We start from the raw sequence: 9,405 nt of genomic DNA, 5'->3' as shown, positions 1-9,405 counted from the left end.
CCTCCTCCTCCTCCTCCTCCTCCGCCTCTCCTCTCCTCTCCTCTCCCATCTCTGCAACTTTGTCCCACTTCCCTGTTTCTGCAAACAGGTTCTTAGATCAGGGAGAATAAAATCATCTACAGCTTCAAAGATAGGTTGACAGAAAACAACATTGATGGGTAATTTGAGTAATTGTGGTGATGTTGACACTAGAGAAACAGCTCAGTGGTTAAGAGTAATGGCTTTGCTTCCAGAGGACCTAAGTTTGATTTCCAGCACCCACTCAGTGGCTCACAACCATTTGTAATTGAAGTTCCCAGGTTTCAGATGCTTTCTCATGGCCAATATAGGCACATGCCACACATGTGATACACAGATATATATGTAGGCAAAACATCCATACATTGAAAAATTAAATAAAATTGAAAATTTAAGAATAATTTTATACATGTACATAATACATTTTATCATATTCACAACCCTATTAATTAGACTTTAATGTTTGATTTCAGACTAGATGTCATTATTTATTAATATCTTTCTGTCTATTGGGAATAACCATATTAATAAGCCACCTCTTTAAGTAGCTGGATCCAGGGAAACATTAGACAGTTTCACAAAGCTTAAGAGATACAAGTGGAAGTTTTTGTTATGTGAAAGATTTTTCCTTTGTTACATACATTGGATGTTGGGTTAATTAGCATTTACAACTTATAGTTCATTTCTATCATAGTTTTATATTTTAAAATAAGCTTTCAACTTAAATGTATTTTTATTATATTGTTCACCTTCACTGAGCTCTTCCAGATTCTCTCCCTGTCCTTACTCCTCTTACTTCAAATTCTTTCTGAAGCAAATAAAAACAACAAAAAAACCCAAACCAATAAAATACCATCTCCAAAAAGAAAAGAAAACAACAACAACAACAAACCTAAAGAGCCGCAAACTGGGGAAAGTTGGTTTCCCCTCTCCTACCTGGTTTAACTGACAGGTCAGTTGTTAAACTTTACACTAATGACCAAGTTTTAGTTACTTAATTACTTCATTCACTCATTTTCTAAACTAACAAAATAAAATATAATACAATAAAATAAAAACTATCACATTTACATTGGACAAGACAAATCAAAATGAAAAGAACCCAAGAGAAAGTACAGAAATCAGAGATGCACTCATTCACACACTCCAGAATCCCATTAAAAACCCCACTAGGCCTGAAGTCATAATACCTGGCCCAGCTTTGTGCAGCCTCTGTGTATGTTGCTTCAACCTCTATGGGTTCATATGCATTTTGCTCAGGTTGATTTAGACAGCCTCCTTTTCTTGGTGTCCTTCATCCCCTCTGGCACTTACACTATTTCCACTCTCTATACCAAGGGATTCCCTGAGTTCTAGCAGAAGGGCTATGAGGGAAAATTCTCACTTAGAGATGGATGTTCCAAGATCTCTCACTCGGTTTAATGTCTGGCTATGGCTATGTATATTTGTGCTTGTCTGCTGTGGCAGGAAGCTTCTCTGATGATGACTGAAGAAGACTGATCTATGAGTATAACAGAATATCATTAGGAGTCATTTTCTCACTACATTTTTTTTTCTTTATTTAGACCAGTGTTATATGATTTTATGCTAGATTTCCAGGACATCTGATTTCTGGTTCTTGGTCAACCAAGCAGTATCAGGTATTGGTTCCATAGTGTGGAGTGAGTCTTAAGTCAAATCAGATATTGGTTGTTTATTCTTGCAAGCTTTATACACCTTTGCCTTGTAGGCAGGACATCATTATAGATAAAGAGGCTGTAGCTGTGGCTGACTGGTGTTTATGGTATTATTTTTTTTTTTGAGAGAGAGGGTGACAGACAGAGATACAGAGAGACAGACAGAGAGACAAAGAAAAATACCTTCTTGTAACCAGGACAATGCAATGTATGGGTGAAGGCTCTATGTAAGCACCAGCTCAATATCTTTATGTTTAATGAATTATGTAGGTGTATTCTTCAGCATTGTGGCCTTCCTATAAGTTTTTGGAGAACAACTTATAGTTTTGGAAACACCCTTGGTTGCTGCAGGATTTGAGTGAAGCTCCCTTTGGACAATAATTCAGCTAGATGCAGCCCAATCCTGATACTGGAGACTTCATTTCTCAACAAGAGATGGTCAGTTAGGTTTCTGTGATCTCCATTATTTATATTCTCTCTCTCTCTCTCTCTCTCTCTCTCTCTCTCTCTCTCTCTCTCTCTCTTTGTGTGTGTGTGTGTGTGTGTGTGTGTGTGTGTGTAGGAGCAAGGTTAAGTTGTTGGTTTCATTATCTGCAAGTTATTGGATGTTCATATAAATGAATTTCCTACTGCATTAGGTTTCTATACTATCCCTCAAATTACCTTTAATTTTAGCTGTCTCTACCTGTATTCCCTCCCACAAGGCCCTCTCCTCTCTGCCTTTCCACTTGATCCTCCAATTCTAGCACTATATCCATATCTGTCTCTTTTATTTCCCTTTCCTAATGAGATCTATATGATAGTATTAATTGTCAACTTTATACAATCTAGAAAACCATGAAAAGAGTCTCAATAAGAGATTATTTGGGTCAGGTTGGCCTATGAAAAATATTCTTATTTATCCTAATTGAGGTAGAAAGCCCTACTATAAGTGTGAGCCATACCATTTCATATGCTGGGCCCCGATAGAGCAAAAAAGGAGAGAGCCAACTTGTAGGGCTGTTGGGTATAGGGGAAGAGGGGGCAGGGAGAAAGCTTGCATCAGGCCTGAGTTTCTGTGCTCTGGGCAGGTAGACTCGGTAGGACTGCTGGATGCTTTCCACTCGGCCCCTGGTGGGCATCAGGCTGTGTGAAGACACTGACCCCACATGGTGGGGGGTGGACAAGGGGCAGCCCCCAATACCTGGGGCAACACTGTTGGCCCTGAAGATACAGGAGAAAGGACAGAGGGAGAGAGGTTCCTATGCAGGTGAGAGTCCTTAGTCTAGTCCATGGCTGGAGCACAGGAAGGCCTTGTGACAGGAGATTAGACACAGCTTGTTAGGAGAAAGCCTATCCCATCTTCCAAGCACAACAGGCCATGATGAACAGAGACAGTCTATGGTTTTAAAGCTTTATTGTAGAAAGGCAGGGGGAAAGAGAATAGGGAGAGAGAGAGAGAGAGAGAGAGAGAGAGAGAGAGAGAGAGAGAGAGAGAGAGAGAGAGAGAGAGACTGGCCATGACCAAGAGGAGAGAAGGGGGGAAAGGAGAGAGAGAGAGAGAAGAAAGGCTAGAGAAAGTACAGAGAAAGCATGAACTCATGTGTGCTTTCCAATGCTTAGTTGGTGTGGGGCAATGGTCTATGCACAGACAATCTGGTCTCCAGTCGAGTTGAGTTCTGAACCCTGGTAGAAACTATTGGTGGTAATTCCCACCTACATGGGATGAGAGAGGTAAAAGCTTAGAGAGTGAGAGAGAGAGGAAGAGGAAGAGAGTAAGAGGGAGAGTAAGAAAAGTAAAAGCTTAAGAGAGCAAAGGAGAGGCCAAGCAGCCCCTCTTATAGTGGGTTGTGTTATCTTGCTGTTGTTAGGTAACTGGGAAGGAGTCTAGCCTGAAGGTCAGAAGCTTGGGACATAGTGTACGTGACTAAAAGCCACGCTTTTCCTGTGGGGCCTGTGGGGTAGTAACTTCCAGGAGAAAGGAGGAAACACGTTTCGTCCCATGTAGGTGGGAATTACCACCAACAGTTTCTACCAGGGTTCAGACCTCAACTCGACTGGAGACCAGACTGTCTGTGCATAGCCCATTGCCCCACACCAACAGAGCACTGTCAAGCACACATGAGTTCATGCTTTCTCTGTGCTTGACTACGCATGTGGCCAGCTGCTTCATGTTACCACGACCTTGACTTCTCTATCGTGGTGGACTGTCTCCTGAAATTGTGAGCTCTAATAAACCCCATTCTTCCTTCAGTAGTTTTTGTCAAAGTATTTTATCATAGCAACAGAAAGGAAACTAGAAAAATATTTTTCTTCATTCTCTTGTGAGTGTTCTATGTAGCTTTGTATTCATTTTGTTATAGTGAACCAGTTGCTTCTTTTAAAAATATGTGTTTGTGTGTGTATCAGAGACCAGCGTTCCAGGAGTTGACTCTCTCTTTCATCTATAGACTCTAGGGATGAAACTCAAATCCTGAGGTATGTCAGCAAGCATCTTCACCAGCTGAGTCATCTTGTCAGCCTGACAATGGTTTCTTGACCTGTACCACAAAGCTGAATATTTGAACCAATTATTGAACAATTTTAACATGGAAGAAAACTACCAAAACAATAGAGACTTTGCAAATTGATCTACTACACAGGATGAGAAAATGTAAAACCATATAATGTGCCAAAAGAGTTTCTTTTCCTTTCTATTGCAAATAGGTCATTTAAAATCAATGTCATGTTAACCATGTATATCCAGATGCCCACGTGATATATTGAGTTATATAAGATCATGTACTTTTAGATAATGAGTTTTATTAAGATTTTACTTAATGTCTTATGTCAAAGATGGATGAAAGCCAAGGTTCCATGTTTGTTCCTAAGGTGTCTCAGTTTTTTACCAGTAAAGGAGCAAAACTGAGTTCCTTTTCAGCATAAATTTGCCATTCCATAGGGCCTTGGCAATCATTTTCTCTCATCCTGGGAAGTCACTGATGAAAAGCAGGGAGAAAAACCTGATAGTCAGCTCACTTTATATAAGGGTTCCCAATCTTTTTCCTGGGAGGAGGTAACAACTTTTTGAAGGCATTTCCATCAATATGTAGCAATCATGGCATTTGAGGGGTGTGTGTGTTTGTGTGTGTGTGTGTGTGTGCAGAGATACTGGCTTGAAGTTGCAGTGCTAAAGGAAGTGCAGTGCCATGTAAGCTAGCCCTGTAATAATAGCTCCTGGGAATGCAGAGGATGGCTCAGCATTAGGCATTCTCCTCGTGTTTCACATAAATGCATCCTGTTCTCAGGAGCTGATGAGCAGTGTGCTTGCCCTGGCTCATTCAAATTGAATGTTGGTAAAAGGAGAGTCCTAAGCAAACAGAACACTTTGGCATCATTGAAGGCAGGAGCAAGGTTAAGCTGTCGGCCTCATTCTCTGCAAGTTATTGGATGTTTATTTGCTGGCCTTACTGCACTCCTCAGGTATGTTGCTGAGGTTCTGATGGGGCACCCAATGACTGCCAGGTCCAGGTGCCTTTAGCTCTAGGGCTTTGGGTCAGTAAAGTTCCAGGCTTCGGAGGCTGTCCAAAAATCTGCCTTGGATAATGCTTTGCTGGAAGAAAAAGCTCCTCCACAGAGGCAGTTTGCCTTGTATTTTCCTTTTGTTCTTTTTCAATGCTGCAGCTTTAACTTTGTCAACGCAAGCAGGAGGAGAGAGAGCTAGCAGAGAGCTTTCTGTGGCCCGCTTTTTCCATTAGTTGGAACAAGAACAGTGTCGTGGCGGCAGCAGCCAGTGCTCACTGGCTTTCTAGTTCTGTGCTATGAGGAATAAAGACACTGTAGGGCAGTGAACCTGAACTTAGCCCATTCATCCATACTGCATTGAGGGATTGCATGGAGTGGAGTCAAATGCCACTGGGGGGTGAGGAGCACGCATCATCTTGCATTCCTGCTGGATATATCAGGAAGGATCCGTAACAGTCTCCAGTGAGTGAAAGGTAAGACATGAATGTATGCTGTCTGTGGGAACGTGAATACCAAAGGGAGATTGCATAGGGGAGGAGGGAGTTATTTCCCAACGTACAGAATGATATGTTGCTTAGATTTTCTTAGCCAGTGCATTGGTAAGAGATAGGAAGAGGTTTTGTTTTGCCCCTCACTTTCAGCATAGTGTACAAGTTACTTCTCTGTAGCGTGATATATTTTCTCAGCTCCAGGTACTCAAAAGTTTTGTGTACTTGTCCCCCTGAAGTGGGTGCACTCTCAGTGGGAGTCACGGGGGAAACTTTAGATCACATGAATGACTAAATCCACTCATTGTCACTGTGTATTTTTCAAGGTGAACTCTCACTGTAAAAATTCAATCAGTGGCTTGAGATAGAATTTCTGTTTATTTGTTTTTCCAAAATCTAGTAATAAATGGTTTTCAAGGACACAAGAATATGGGAAATGCTGCATTTTTCTTAGATCTTTTCTAAACCATGATCCCCTGGGGAACGACCTGGAGGAGACAGCGAAGTTCTAAGTTAAACCATAGATTCTACATAGTGAAATATAGGACCATCTCTTGTAAATCATTTTATAGGGGCTAAGTTTAAATTAATAATCAAAGGTAGGGAGTGTCTTTTTGGTGAGGTGTACTCCATACAAGGAATTGATGGATTTTTGCGAATATCAACTTAACTAGTTCCTAGTAAATCTCTTGTCCAGTGCTGTGAGCTCTTTTACAAGCTGCATTCAAACAGAAGGATATGTTTTTAAATAAACCAGACATTGGATTTGCCCTCAGGGAGCTGAAATGCAGTGGATAATACGAGTCTGTTGTTTCTAATAAAGCATTCATATAAGTTGTGGTTTAAAAGGTAGTCTGCTGTGCTTTCAGAATATTTCATTTTATCTCCTTATACCACTGAATTTTCTGAGTATCTGCTTCAATTAACAGTCAAATTTAGTAGACCTATGTGTGCACGTGCATGTGTATCTTTCAGCAATTTTTGTTTAAAAGATTAAGACTGGTAGCTGGGCAATTTGTCAAGAACGGAGATCACAAGATGTGTAATAGCACCAAGCATTCTGGCCATAGGAATATTGGTTGTCAAAGAGAAGAGGAAGGCTCCAGTGTGCTTTGTTCAACAATGTTTCACTTTGGAAACAATGCTGGTGATTACGTGGGCATTCATCATGGCATGACACGTAGATATGTGTTTCTGTACCAGAAACTGTGGACCTGATCTGAGGATGTGAAGACAAGGGACAGGACAAAAATTTTAGAAGAGAGATTGAAAACTGCCCCGAGAATGTTGATATGGAAGTGACAGTTACTAATCAATTCCATGTTGTCACCAGGGGCCAATTGGATGATGACTTGATAGGAAATATATTAGGGACTTATGACAACTTCTTTGCTTTGGACCTAGACTTCAAAAATGTAGGGGTGTGTGTGTGTGTGTGTGTGCCTGTGTGTGCACGCACGTGTGTGCATGTTGCATGTGTGAGTTCCTTTTCATTTCTTGCTTAGGGTATGTTACATTTACTTTTTTGTGTGAACTTTTAAAGGTATAACCATGCCATTCTCTTGCACTTTAATAACAGGATGTCGATGTACAAAGCAAATACTTAAAATGTGTGTTTTCAAGAACATGGCCTTGTCTTGTACATATTGAGTCATACTCTGAAGTTAAAAGGGGCAAGCAGTACATATGTAGCAGAAGATGGCCTAGTCAGCCATCATTGGAAAGAGAGAGCCCTTGGTCTTGCAAACTTTATATGCCTCAGTACAGGGGAATGCCAGGGGCCAAGAAGTGAGAGTGAGTGTGTAGGGGAGTGGAGGGGGGAGGGTATGGGAGACTTTTGGGATAACATTTGAAATGTAAATGAAGAAAATACCTAATTAAAAAATTTGGAAATGAAAAAAAAATTTTAAAAAGGGGGGGGGGGCAAGCTGTAAGGACCTAGCGTCAGAGGATGCAGTGTAGTTCTAAGTCTGGCTATCCTCTTACTTTTCATCCAAGGATATCTATCTTTGTAACAGTAGAAAGGAGAGAAAAGAAGTGATTTTGGTTTTGTTCTGTGAACAATTTAGCTTACATTAAAACAAGTGTCTGGCTCATTCAAGACAGTTTCCCAGAGTCTTAATTGGAGCACGAGTTGTAGTACTAATTTCCTTGAGGGTTGGCCCAGCTTGTTCCAGGAGCTAAGAAGAATTCTACCACAAAGCAAGTCAGACACATGGGCCTGACTTTGTTCTTAACTTAATTTATTAAGCAATTGTGATAGCTCACAGATACAAAGTGCCCGTTATAAGGAGCCCATAGTGTTTCTTGGACATTATCTAATTATCAGTACACCAGAAGGAAAGAAAGTGTGTGCACTATCTCCAATAAGCAGTAGAGATGATGGGGAGACATGAAGTAAAGCAATTTCTTTAACATGACTCAGAAACATCTTGGTATGAGGCTGGCATGTGATCATGGATGAATCTGGGCTTTTGTCCCTTAGACCACATTATCTCAACTTACTAGTGGGCACTCACAGTATTTTTTAAATTTAATTTTATTTGTAATTCATCTTTTTACATTCCATATTTTATTCCCCACCTCTCCCATCTACCCTCCGACTGTTTCACATCCCACACCTTCTCCCCACCCTATCCTGTCTCCACATGGATATACCCACCCCAACCCCACCTGATCTCTAAACTCCCTGGGGCCTCCAGTCTCTTGAGGGTTAGGTGCATCATCTCTGAATGAACACAGACCCGGAAGTCCTCTACTGTATGTGTGTTAGGGTCTCATATCAGCTGGTGTATGCTGTCTGGTGGTCCAGTGTATGAGAGATCTTGGGGGTCCAGACTAATTGAAACTGCTGGTCTTCCTACTGGATCGTCATTCTCCTCAGCTTCTTTCAGCCTTCCCTAATTCAACAACAGGGGTCAGCTGCTTCTGTCCATTGGTTGGGTGCAAATATCTGCATCTGACTCTTTCTTTCATCTGCTTTTTGGGTCTTCCAGAGTGTGATCATGCTAGATCCATTTTTCCCTTTTTTTAATTAGGTATTTTCCTCATTTACATTTCCAATGCTATCCCAAAAGTCCCCCAGACCCTCACCCCCAATCCCCTACCCACCCACTCTCACTTCTTGGCCCTGGCGTTCCCCCATACTGAGGCATATAAAGTTTGCAAGACCAGGGGGCCTCTCTTCCCAATGATGGCCGACTAGGCCATCTTCTGCTACATATGCAGCTAGAGACACGAGCTCTGGAGGTACTGGCTAGTTCATATTGTTGTTCCACCTATAGGGTTGCAGACCCCTTTAGCTCCTTGAGTACTTTCTCTAGCTCCTCCATTGGGGACCCTGTGTTCCATCCAATAGCTGACTGTGCTAGGTCCATTTTTGTGAGCCCTCCATAAACTCAGTAATAGTGCCAGGCCTCAGGACCTCCCCTTGAGCTGGATCCCACTTTGGGCCTGTCCCTGAACCATCTTTTCCTTAGGCTCCTCTCCATTTCCATCCCTGTAATCTTTCAGTCCGAAACAATTATGGGTCAGAGATGTGACTGTGGGATGGTGTCTTAGTCAGGGTTTCTATTCCTGCACAAACATAATGACCAAGAAGCAAGTTGGGGAGGAAAGGGTTTATTCAGCTTACACTTCCAAGCTGCTGTTCATCACCAAAGGAAGTCAGGACTGGAACTCAAGCAGGTCAGGGAGCAGGAGCTGATGCAGAGGCCATGGAGGGATGTTCTTTACTGGCT

General features: G+C 41.8%; 1 protein-coding gene across 10 annotated transcripts in view; it reads left to right on the top strand.

Moving 5' to 3' along the window:
* Nucleotides 1-9,405, top strand: part of Frmpd4 (FERM and PDZ domain containing 4) — a 946,095-nt gene that overhangs the window by 564,412 nt on the left and 372,278 nt on the right. For 2 of the 10 annotated variants that reach the window (XM_021153414.2, XM_021153410.2), the window contains exon 1: nucleotides 5,235-5,650. The exons of the other annotated variants lie outside the window; for them this stretch is intronic. The gene's annotated coding sequence lies outside the window, so the exon portion shown is untranslated. Of the gene's footprint in view, nucleotides 1-5,234; nucleotides 5,651-9,405 lie in introns of those variants that run through there. 10 annotated transcript variants of the gene reach the window in all.

The sequence above is a fragment of the Mus caroli genome, chromosome X (assembly GCF_900094665.2).
Source record: "Mus caroli chromosome X, CAROLI_EIJ_v1.1, whole genome shotgun sequence".
Lineage (NCBI taxonomy): Eukaryota > Metazoa > Chordata > Mammalia > Rodentia > Muridae > Mus > Mus caroli.
This window is presented reverse-complemented; position numbering and strand designations above follow the sequence as displayed.